Here is a 12557-nt window from a genome sequence, read left to right as displayed (position 1 = left end):
ATTATCATTACTAGGATAAATTTTACTTAGTATGTTGTTGTCCAAAATTAAAATAAACCAGTATAGTATTTGTATAGGCAAGAACTAAGAAGACATACATACAAGTATGAAAAATGTGAAAGAATATATAAACACTCGTGATTCATCATTATTCCTCCACGAGTAGATAATAGTTACACTTACATTATCGTTTAGATTTTTAAAATCCTCCAAACCCTCATGAATAATGTTTTTTATTGGAGGGCAAAATTAATAAAATTAATAATAATTATTGTAGAAGTGTAAAAAATGTTAATATATATATACACACACACAATCACTCATAGTGACAAGCTTTACAACTTTCATAAAGGGGTCAGCTTCGAAATCCAACACTACAATCCATAATCCATAAACCTTAAATTTATATTTAACTGTCGATTGTCATTTACGCTTTATTCTTCTTATTGAATTTCATTTTTAAAATTTTCTTTTTTGAAAACATGATCATCTGGTGGATGTAAGAAGATGAACGGTTTAGATTTTTGATATTACATTTCGATATTTACGGTTAACTGAAATATGAATCGATGTCACATAGTTTGTAAAAACTTTATAAACATTAAGCAATATTTTCACTAACCGTAAAACTCTGAATATAATATCAACGATCTAAACCGTTCATCTTCCTGCGTCCTCTAATAGATCATGATTTCAGAAGAAAAAAAAAAAGAAATTTGATGAGAACAATGAAGCGTAAATGTAAACAACAATCAACGGTTAAATTTTGATATATGATTTATATGATTATAGTGGCGAATTTCAAAGTTAAGCTTTTCATGAAAGTTGTAAAGCTTGTCATTACGAGCGTTTATATATATATATATATATATATATATATATATATATATATTTTTTTTTTTTTTCTATATTTTTTACACTTCTACATTAATTTAAAAACTATTAAACACTTTACTTAAATAACGACGGTAAGATAAATGAGAGTAAATCTGTACCGTTCGATTCTATTTCACTTATATTATTAGAACTTTTTTGGACGAAAAAACCCCTTCTCTATTTCAATATTTTCCAATTTTACCATTTGATCAATTTAGGTAAGCGAAAATATACTTAAAGGAAAATTGCGCTTTTATGTTTTGGATGTGACAATATGGTATGTATATACCTATTTAATATTATTTTTTTCATTTGATTATTTATTGGTTTAAAATCTATTTTCCTTAACGGGTAACGGGTCGGATCATTTTACTGGTTTATTTTAACGGGTGTTACACGACACAAATGCCAAGTCTAATTTTTAGTGATTAAAACACTCAAAATTCCAAACTTTTCACAAAACCATCAACATTTTTGAAAATTATAGACCCAAAAATTCAAAACAAAATTTGAAAGGGGGTCAAAAAGCATGTCTTGATGGTTCTGCTATAAACGCACCCAAACCCTCCTTCCTATCAGCACCTCCTTGCTAAATTCCCTTCTCGCTTCGATAACATGAACACCCTCAGATTATTGGCCCGCCGCAGACTCATCAAACTGGAACGCCACCGCTTATGGGTTAGGTTCAAAGATTAGGCGCTAGGATGCCGTCTTGTGAGAGAACGAGAATGAATGGACCAAAAACCAAAAAATCCCAAATTTTTGTATTAATTTAATGTAACCAATGCGAAACCAACCCACCCCATCTCCTATTTTTAGGATTATATAGCTTTACTTTTACGTTCGCCCCTTTTTTTTGGTAATTGCGTCCGGCTTCTGTGGCTGTTGGACATATAGGTACTTCAATTGGTTTGGTCAGTTGTATGATTTCCATGCATTTGCACGATTTATGTCAAGAAATTTACAAGTATCTAACTAGTCTATCATCTATGCATGCATCATGGCAAGAAATTTACAAGTATCTAACTATTCTATCATCTATGCACGATGCATGAACCTATCATGTGTGCATGCTGCATGAACAGCTCCCACTTTGTCTTGTAGAGTAAAAAATAATCAAGAAAATTATGGAAGCAACACGTGAACTTTTGGGTTAAAAAGACAAAATTACCCTCGAGGCACACCGGGATTCCCACGCGCATGCAACGGACAGTAATTGCTCAATCGAGGTCAAAGGTGATCAAAATGGTATTTATTCAAAACCTTCTCATCACTCCTCATTAAATCCTCACCCACAAGTTAATTTCTAATTATTCTTTTCAAATTGGGATTAATTTCCAAATTAGTTGATTAATTACCAAATTAATTGCAAGATATTATTTCACATAATATCTTGCAATCAATCCCACAAATCAACCATATGTGGCCGGTCCCAATTCTCCTAATAGGGCCGGCCACACCCATATATATAGCCCCTCATTTCTCCAAAAACATTCTAACTTTGGCATGGAGACTCTTCGGCCAAAGCAACCCCACCCAAAAAAAAATCATTATGGGCGCGTGAGCTTTTTGGCCTTGATCTTAGGTGTTAATTGTTTTATAGGTGCATTTTCATCCAAGAAGAAGAAGACGAAAATTTGCATCCACAAATTGGTGCTTTCATTGAGAGTCTTGATTAACACGCTCGTAAAAGACTCTCGCATTCAAGGTTTTTCGTTTTCTTGTTCATTTATAGATTTTTCATACGTTATTATTCTTGGAATTTTTGTTTATAAAAATTCTTTGATAAAATGTAAAAGAAAAGTACAATGACTAGAAACTCGGAAACCACTACGAACAAAACTTCCAATGTTTAAGAATTAGGACCACGACGACCCACAAAGCTCAACGCGACGACAAGTGGAGCGGCTCCACCCCCACGGGGCACTACCGTAGCAACCTTTGGCAAATCCATGACCCACAGTGAGTAACAAGCCCAAGCGTCAAGAGCAGCCCAAGTCCAGCACACGACCCAGGACCCGTAAGCCCAAGATATGCCAAAGATAGCCCAACGCCCCGCGCCACTCTAAACCACACGGGCCTAAGCCCAAGGCGAGCTGGCCCTAGCTGTGACCCGATGCGAGCCCAACGCACACTCGAGCAAAGCCCAAGCCTCTCATCGAGGTGCGCCGCATGCCAACCAACCCACTCCCGTGGCCTCCCAAGCAGCCCAAACCTGTCCAGGACCGGTTCAACCGTCCCAGCTTCAGATTTCTAGGCCGACGATTGAACTGGGGGTTTTCACCCTATTTCTCCGTAAATTTGACATTTCCTAACTCAAATCTCCCGCTTGGAGTCCATTACACTTTCGTTACTCAAAGAGATGCATTCCGTCTAAGTTCTTCCAACCCAAATAGTGAACAACACTTGTCTCAAAAAGTCATAGAGTTGACAAGCGCCCTCGCATAGCAGATGACCTTGGTGAATCAACTTTTGCAGCTCACTGAGATGCAACGTGCCCCTGACGAGGTATCCCGAAGTAGGACAAGGGTAGATGAATAACCTCTCCAACAATGTCCCGGCAAGTAGCCACTCGACCAGTGATGTGATATAAACTAACACATAAATTAGACCCTTTTTAGATAGTTATAGTATATGAAAGTAGGATCGTTCTAGGCCGGGGATTAGGAGGGCTCCTAATCTACACAAATTAAACTCTAAATCACTAAACTGACTAAAAAACAGAAAACTAAACTTAAACAACTTAAAACAAGGTAAATAGACTCAAATAACACAAAACTGACTCAAATAACCCAAAACAAGTACTAAGGAGTGATTTGGACGAAAATCTAACTAAATAGACTCAAAACACTAAATGGGGGTTGTTGTGACAGCCCGTCCCGGAAATTTTAAAAACGTACGCGTGAAAAGACGGTTTTGCCCCTAGTGCGTTTCCTTTACGTTTTGTGTTATGTTTTTTTTGAGTTTTGTTGGCATGTTTTGGGCCACACACATTCTCCCACACTCCACACCCTTTTCTCCTTATTCCTGCACCCTATCCCGAGCCCCATTCCTTTCCCATTTTCCTTGAAACGTACGGACACACACACAAACTCATCAAACCTCCACAGATCGAAGAAACCAAGCACATATTCATGCTCGTGAGGCTCGTAGGAATCCAACCATACCCATTTCAGGTGAGAATACCTTCATTTTCACGTCGAACTCACGATGCCCGATTTTGGTACTGTTCATGCACACGTAATTTCTCACGTTTTTGGGAATTTCAAGCTTGTAGGAAGATTGGTGAGGTCCCTAGGAGGCTCGGGGTGGTTCATTTGAAGGTTTTGGACGTCGGGATCACGAGTTTCGAGGTTGGCCGGAGTTGGGGTGATTTTTCAGGTGAGATTTTGTGGATTTTAGCACTTGAAAGTAGTATGATTGTGTTCCTCTCGTTGTAAGCTTCATTTTGGTACCAATTTTGTGAAATTTGGGTGAAAAACGAAGAAGTCACAAAGGTTTGAATTTTTCCTGATTTTCCGGCGCCGGAGCCTCGCCGGAGGAGACGACGGAATATTCCGTCAAATCTGACGGAATATTCCTGACGCCGTTGACGGTTACCGTTAGGGATAACGGAATATTCCTAACGGCGTCAGTTGACGCCGTCAGCGTGCCAGGCACGTGCCTGCGCATGGCCGGCGCATGTGGCCGTGCCTTGGCCGGCGCGTGCGACGATGAAAAATTATTTTAAAAATATGGGGATGTTCCTGAGGTTGAGTAGATCACGTTGGTGTATTCATACACCCCATTTGAGCATTGTATGAGAAGTTATTTCTAAAGGTTGGTTATGTGCTTTAAAATTAACGTTTTTGTAGTTGTTTCGCATATAGGTGATACCTATCCCGAGGACGAGCGTGGTCACTCGAGGCAGGGGGGCTACGACCCTTCCACATACCAGTGAGTGGGCTTTTGGTTTTCCGTATATACCTATATACTTATATTTTCCCAGAAATGGATTTAAATGTTTAGTAGTTATGCCATATATTATATTGCCGTTGTTATGCATAGTTACTTGCATTGGTATATACCCTTGTTCTTAAAGTATAGTGAAGCATGACATAGAGGGAATCCCTTTTGATCTACAATTTGTAGAAAAACAAGTGTGGGGAAGGTGTTTTTCATGGAAATCTATGAAAATTGTACATTTTGTGTGCCAAAGAAAAAGAAAGGGCACAAAAGAAAGAAAAAAAAAGTTGAAGAAAAGAAAGAAAGAAAAAGAGTTGGAAATAAGTGAGAATGAACTCACAAGTATTGGTTGTTGAAGAAAGGGTCCAAAAGTTTGAATATGGCCTTAAGTGTTGTGTGAAGTTTCCCTTGGTGTTCAAAGTTGATTTCTGCATTCAAAAGTGAATTCTAAGTGTTTATTTCATACATATATATGCATGCTTATGCCGCAGAAAACGACCCCGATCCATTCACCCATTCACTCATTCATTCATTCATTCAGCCATCAAACACCATAATTCACACCACAAACACCTAAATCACCATAGTGCCGCAAGCAAGGAAGGAAGGTGAAGAAGAGTGTCGTGCAATCTGCCATCCAAGGGAGTGTTGTGCCTACCATTGGAGTGTGGAGTGCTTCTGGGTTCTTTCTATCCTTAAGTTTAGTTCAATGTTTGTTTTAATTTGGTTTTCAATTATGATGAACATGAGGAACTAATTTCTTTATAATTGGAGGTGAATTCGAAGCCATGATTATATGTTTTATATGAATTGATTACATCCAATTATTGTTTCTTGAGTCTTGAATGTGATTTGCTTATCTGAGTTATCAAAACTTGTTTATGTATGTTGATTGAGGGTCGACACTTAATTTGCATGCATGAATTTGATGCTAGAGTATAAGGGAGTTTCACCTAATCGTTATGAAGTTATATTCACAAGTAGTGGAAGTCACTAGTCATGATTGTGTTAAGTAAATTGTTGGTATGAGTATCATGTTTTTCATAGTTACGAATGCCTCGTCAATGCTTATGGTTTTCAAAGAACTTAATGACCTTTGATATGTCTTTATATTATGTTTTTCATAGTTAGGGAACTTGATAAGGGTAATTTGGTTGTGATGCGTATCCCATCCAATTCAATGAGTTAAGGAAAATCTGAAAGTTAATTTGTGTTTTTCACGGTTAATATGGGGCATTGTCATTCATACTCTAAAGGAATAATAACTGGAAATTGGTTTGTATGCATATGTCATGTGTGGAGAATGACCCTCTAACTAGTCTTTCACCCTTTTTAATTTCACCAAATTCATTTTTATAAAGTGTTTTATGCAAAATTTCTGTTTTAAGTTTTAAATTTGTCAAAAACAATCCTCCTTTCCTTGAATCTTGTTATTTGAGTCAAAATATGTTTTCTTTTAGTCTTTTGAGTCAAGTTAAGTCTTACTTTCGTCAAAATCACTTGTTAGGTCTAGAATGGAGTCTTTTTTATTGTTTGTTGCTGTTTTGAGTGTTTTTAGTTAGTTTTCAGTCTATAGAGTCTAATTTAGTGTTTTTGAGTCTTATTTGTGTTGATTAGCATCCCTAGTTAATCCCTGGTCTAGAACGATCCCTACTTACATATATACTACAATTGATAACATTAGAGTTTAATTTGTGTGTCAAGTTAATTTTCACATCAATGAGCTAGACAAATGCACACTGCACATATATATTCAACAGAGAAGACGATTGGCAACCGCACCTACCTCATAATTTTGGAGAAGATGAAGGAGAAAAGACAATTATGGTACTTTTTTAATTAATTAATTGTTTTTAAATTTTTTTTATTCATATAATACAAATGTGGTTTCTACATCAGTAAAAATATGGGTCCTATATCTGACATATCATCATTTAACAGCCAAATTAACGAAAAATATAACGGGCGATAACATTGGAATGAATAGTAAATAAATGTATGAAATTGGAATATTTTAAAGATGATGTATGAAGTTGCAATTCCAGCCAAACTTGAGGGTGCAAATATAATTTACCCTATGATTTTTGTACACATTTTAATAATTTGTTGAATTACATGTTGTTTAGAACTTTAATGTACAATACATGAGTCTATTATACATGTACATACATAGTTTTCATGTACATGTTTTTTCACACAGCTTTTAATAATACATATTAAATTCAAATATTCTGTATGTATTTTTAACATATTATGAAAGAAATAAATGTAAAGAAAAAATATTTAAATCTAAGAAAGCAAAATTATTCAAATTGTTTTTAGTTTTTTCGAAGAATTTTTCACGTTTGATATATGTACTAACATATCCTTTTCAAATGTTCTGTATCTATCACTATTGCATGTACGAAAAGCAGATGTTCTCAGTAGGACATATGTCCATTTCACGATCAACTTTATTTCTTAAACGCGTTATTTTAAAAGATGTTCTCAATAGGACACGTCCATTTCACGATCAATTTTTTTTTATTTTTATAATAAACAATATTATCTAAATTAAAATGAAATAGACTAATAATTACATTTAACGAGAATCAAATCTAAGTAATGTTTTTTAAGGCGAAGGAGTAATTTAGGTTTCGCAAGGCGATGCAGAAGCTTTGAGGCATTGATGCGTAAATCTTTTTCTTATTTAAAAATAAAAGAGAACTCTAATTGGTATTCTAAAATTCTCATTTTGCACTTTAAAATTTTTATATTTAGAAAGAAAAATACACTCGTGAAGAGTAAATGAAATTTTTAGAGTGTTTCCCAAATTAAAATATAACATATAAGATATACAAATAAAAATGTAAAATTATACATTTTGAGTTTATCTAAACTACATACTAATAGAATCTTCTTTGTCAACCAAAAGAGGGTAAAATGATTATTTAGTCTTCTATCACAACAAAAAAATTAAAGACAGTAGTGTAATTTCACAAAATAAAATTTTTCTATTTTTTATTAAAACCTTACATACAAATGATTTTAACATCTTTAATTTTTAAAAATAAAAAAATAAATAATAAATAAAAATAAATCGCTCTCCCTCTCTCCTCACTCTCACGCTTTTCCTCTCTTCTTTAATTTCAAAAACAAAAATTAAAAATTTCACATACTTTGTATGTGGGCATATACTAGTTTTTAATAATTCTTTCAATTTTAACGGGCCCAAGTATATTTCTTCCTAATTTAAATCAGTTGTTTGGGAATTTTTATTAAAAAGGGAGGTGCATTTGAGTTTTCAGTAAAAGAAAGTCATTGAAACGGCAATGTTACACGCTACGGATCATCGTCTTCTTCACAACATCGTCTGCTTCTGCAACTCACTCCCTCTCCCACTCTTCAGATCTGGTGCGAGTGCCTTTGCGCTTTCTCGGTGAAAGCGTGCGCTTTTTCCGGAGTTACGCACGCCTGAACAGGTAAAGCATGTGCGTTTTCTGGCTGTGTCCAAGGCGTTCGGGACGCCTTGCCGCAAGGCGCACCTGAGCGCAATCGCATGCTAATAAAAACAATAAAAACTAATCGAAAATAGTTTGAAACCTTTGAGTTTTAACGATAATGATAAAATAAAGGGTAAAATGAATAGTACCATGATTGACCTTTTAGTGTAAAAATATGGGTTTCCGTTAAAATAAACAGTACCGAAAGCTTTTCGTTAAAATTCCCATAAAAATGTGGCATGCTAAGGAAATCATATTTTGTAAACCTATCATCAACTGCCACATCATATTTTTGGGCGCACCTTATTGTGGTGGTTGGTGGTGGAAATCTTTTGTTAATGATTTAAAGAAGAAGTCTAACTATTAACTGAAACATATGATTTACAAAATATAGTTCAAGTAGATCATCTCTCTAACATAACCCTAAAACAATTGTTTATCGAGACTACTTCAAGACTTCAACATTTCGCAAAAAGAGTTCCATTAATAGATATTTTAGATATGGAAATTCATATAGATACTGTTGAAGACGTGTAATTTTATCTTGCCATCATAATTTTGAATATTTTGTGGACCAAAGAAATTATTTGTGTTTTGGTCTTAAGTTTTAGGAGTGTTGCGTACACAACTAGTCACACGTAGTCGTTATAATAATTAGTCTTTGTGTTGTGGATCAAAATGCTTCCTATACTTCATAATACTTGTATTCATTACATATTAGTCTGTATCCAAACAAAATGATTGCCTACCAAAATAGACTTACGTTTCCTAATAGTCACCTCTCGACTCCCCGTAATGAGTTAATTGCAAATTACAAAAGTTCACGTATGTACTGAAATGAATTATCAACATCGGAAAAAGAAAATTTTATGTCCACTTATCAAACTATAGTTTGTCAGAAAAAGAAGAGTTAATTGCAAGTTTGCTGATTAAAAAGGTCAGCTACGATGCTCTAAAATTATCAGATAGACGGGCCAAAGATCTACTTCAAAAACATTGATATATTGTTCCCAACTTGGTAATTATCAACTACACAATCTATCAGGTATGAAATTTTATTACAAAAGGTCTTGGTATTAGTTGGAGTGTGGTTAAGATATTTAAACTCTTATTTTGTCAGAGATACGGTCAATGTGGGATATTTCAACACATCCCTTCATGTGGGATATAAAGAAAAGAAGCCAAGCCTCGTGGAGCCAAAGAGACTCACCCTACAAGCGGGGCCAAGAGACCCACTATTATCGCACAGAGCCAAGAGGACCCACCCATCGCGTGGCAGTACAGGGCGGCTCCCTGACTTTGATGCCATGTGAAATTATCAAAGAGATGGGCCAAAGGCCCACTCTAACAACATCAATATTGTCCCTTACTTGGTAATTGTCACCTACACAATCCATCAGGTGTGAGGTTTTATCACAAAATGTCTCGGTATGAGTTGGAGTGTGGATATTTAAACTCTTCTTTTCTTAAAGATACTATCGATATGAGATATTTCAACAGATGCTACATCCTACTTAATGGTATGAATTTTATGCTGGATTTGACTGTTGTAAAAAATCATTAAATCACTATATATAAAATCTAACAATTAGTTTTTTCGAACCACTCAGTATTACTTAGTGTAAAAAAAATATCGCGTATAATGATAGACTGATATTCCAGTCTGTTGTAAATATGGTGGATGTCCACACTAACCACTAATCCACTAAGCTACAAGTGGGAATAAGAGTTGTTTTCACTGTTTGCCGAAGCTTGCCTCATATGACTCCTATTTTCTATATAAATACAAACTCCACACAACATCAAAGAGATAAGTTCACGGAAGAGGAAGAGAGAGAAAAGAGGAAGAGGAGAGGAAATAATAGAGAGAGTTATTTTTGTACTCCCATTATTCTAAATCAAATTATAATGAAAGCACCCTTTCTGCCCCAAGGATGTACTTTAGTCACACTGACTGTAGAGTAACCTTGTAAATTTTGTGTCTTATTTATTTCTTCCACTCCACACACATAGTCGATTTTACAACATGTTATCAGCACGAAAAGCTCTCATGTCAGTAGACAGTACAACGCCATAAATCAGGTGAAGCACTATTTCCCTCTCACCTCCGTCAGCTAAAATCTCACAGAAAAAGGTATGTTCATTTTCCATCTCTCCCACCGCACCAGAAGCGTCCCACCGAATTTCGGTGAGAATTGAAATTTACAACCTGTAGTCGTTACGAAATGAGAAAACTTGTACTTGACAATTGGTTTCCAGAGATCCAGAAGAATCTCATCAAACTTAGAAACCCAGATCGCGTTGTTTTCAACGGATCTCGAGGACTCCCATGAATCCTCAGTTGTCTGAGATGGTGATGGCAGGACTAACTCCACACAAGCCTCCCTCTCTTGTGCCTCCATCAATCTCATTGTCATCTAGTATGGAGGTTCTTTCTTCGCGATGCCATGTTCCCTGGGCCATGCAAGAACAACGCCAATCTCTGATAGCCTTTTGGATTAAATTGAATTTGGGCGACCTCCACTACAACCCAGCTAGCCCTAGGATCAAGACTGGCAGAGACAGAGAAGGAAGAAAAATAATAAAAACAAATATAAAGGTTTCTGATGGTGCACGGAACCATGTGGAAAGAAATATATATATATATTTCATGTTATTGTTATGTGAATGGTGTTGGTTTAAAACACTTTCACAAGTTCTATTTACTTTAAAGCAATTTATTTATCATGGACGGTTTTACCGCCTACTGCTTTAAGTTTTGATTTTTGTGAATGGTGTTGAATTAAAGCCCTTGTCACAAGCTTTATTTACTTAAATGCAATTTATTCACTATGGTTGGAATTACCGCCTATTGCTTTAATTTACTTATTATACTTTCTTTTGTTACAATAAGTATATATAGGACCTAAAGTTCCCTCATCAGATCAAAACCTGCAGTTTCTTGATACTCATCATAAAAAAATGATTGGACCCGAAGTTCCATTATATAAAAAGATTGGGCATGAAGTCCCTAGATTCTCAGATTCGGACATGAAGTTCCTTAATGAGTACAATAAGTTTGAAGTGCCACAATGCCTTAACTTAACTGTAATAAAGGCTAGAAGAGTCTCAGTCCACACCAGAAGTTCCTTATATCCATACTCAAAATGGTTTAGCAGAAGCATTTATTAAGCGGATGAAATTGATTACCTGCGCTTGCTCATGAAAACAAAATTGCCAATTTTTACACGGGTACATGTTATTTTGCATGATGCAGTCGGTTGAAATTTGTTACCAACCATCAATACTTCTCAGTACAACTCGTGTTTGGGAACCAGCCAAACATTATACATTTACAAGTTTTTTGTTGTGTTATCTATGTGTCTATCGCACTGCCACAACGTACTGAAATGAGGCATCATCGCAGATTAGGCATTGGTGTTGAACACCATCTATCATTCAATATTTAGAACCCTTGACTGGGGATATGTTTACCACGTGGTTTGCAGACTATCATTTTGATAAGACAATTTTCTCGCTGTTTAGGGGAGAAAATAACATCATTCCAGAAGAACGATGAGAAAATATCATTCCAAAAGAATGATAAGAAAAGACCGTTCCAGAAAAATGAAGAGAATTTGTCTTGTTTTGATTCACGAAGCAATCAATGAGAAAATAAAGTAAGAATAATTGAATGATGCAATGATGTGTCAATCAAATGCCAGATGCATTTAATGATGCAACGAAAGTGATAAAATCACATATCGTTGCTGCAAATGTGCCTACAAGAATTAATATCCCAGTTGGACAAAATAATGATGCAGTAAATGATTTATCTGTTGCACGCCTGAAGTGTGGTAGACCCTTAGACTCAAAAGATTCAGTCATTCGAAAGAAAAAGAATATGACACTGCTGAACTATTGCAATCCCGAAGCATAACTGTTACATGCCGGAAGCATAACAGCGCTGCATGGATACACGTCCCAGAAAGGACAATCCGCCAACATGGGAATGTTGATGTCTTATGCATGAAGCATGATAGACATATAGGTTCCAATGACTCAACTCCCGAAGTGGAGATTAAAATCCAAGCTCTATAACGCTCAAGATCAGGTTATAATCTGCATTCTCCAAACTATGACTATCCTAGAAAAGATAGTATAATGCCCTTGAAAAGTCAATGGATATCCAAATAAATGAAAAGTTTTTATGCATGCGCATGCATTTGAGAATATGGGATCACAGATTGATGATAACCAATGGTAATGTTGGTT

This window comes from Pyrus communis, chromosome 4, assembly GCF_041283825.1.
Source record: "Pyrus communis isolate YQ-2024b chromosome 4, ASM4128382v1, whole genome shotgun sequence".
Classification (NCBI taxonomy): domain Eukaryota; kingdom Viridiplantae; phylum Streptophyta; class Magnoliopsida; order Rosales; family Rosaceae; genus Pyrus; species Pyrus communis.
This window is presented reverse-complemented; position numbering follows the sequence as displayed.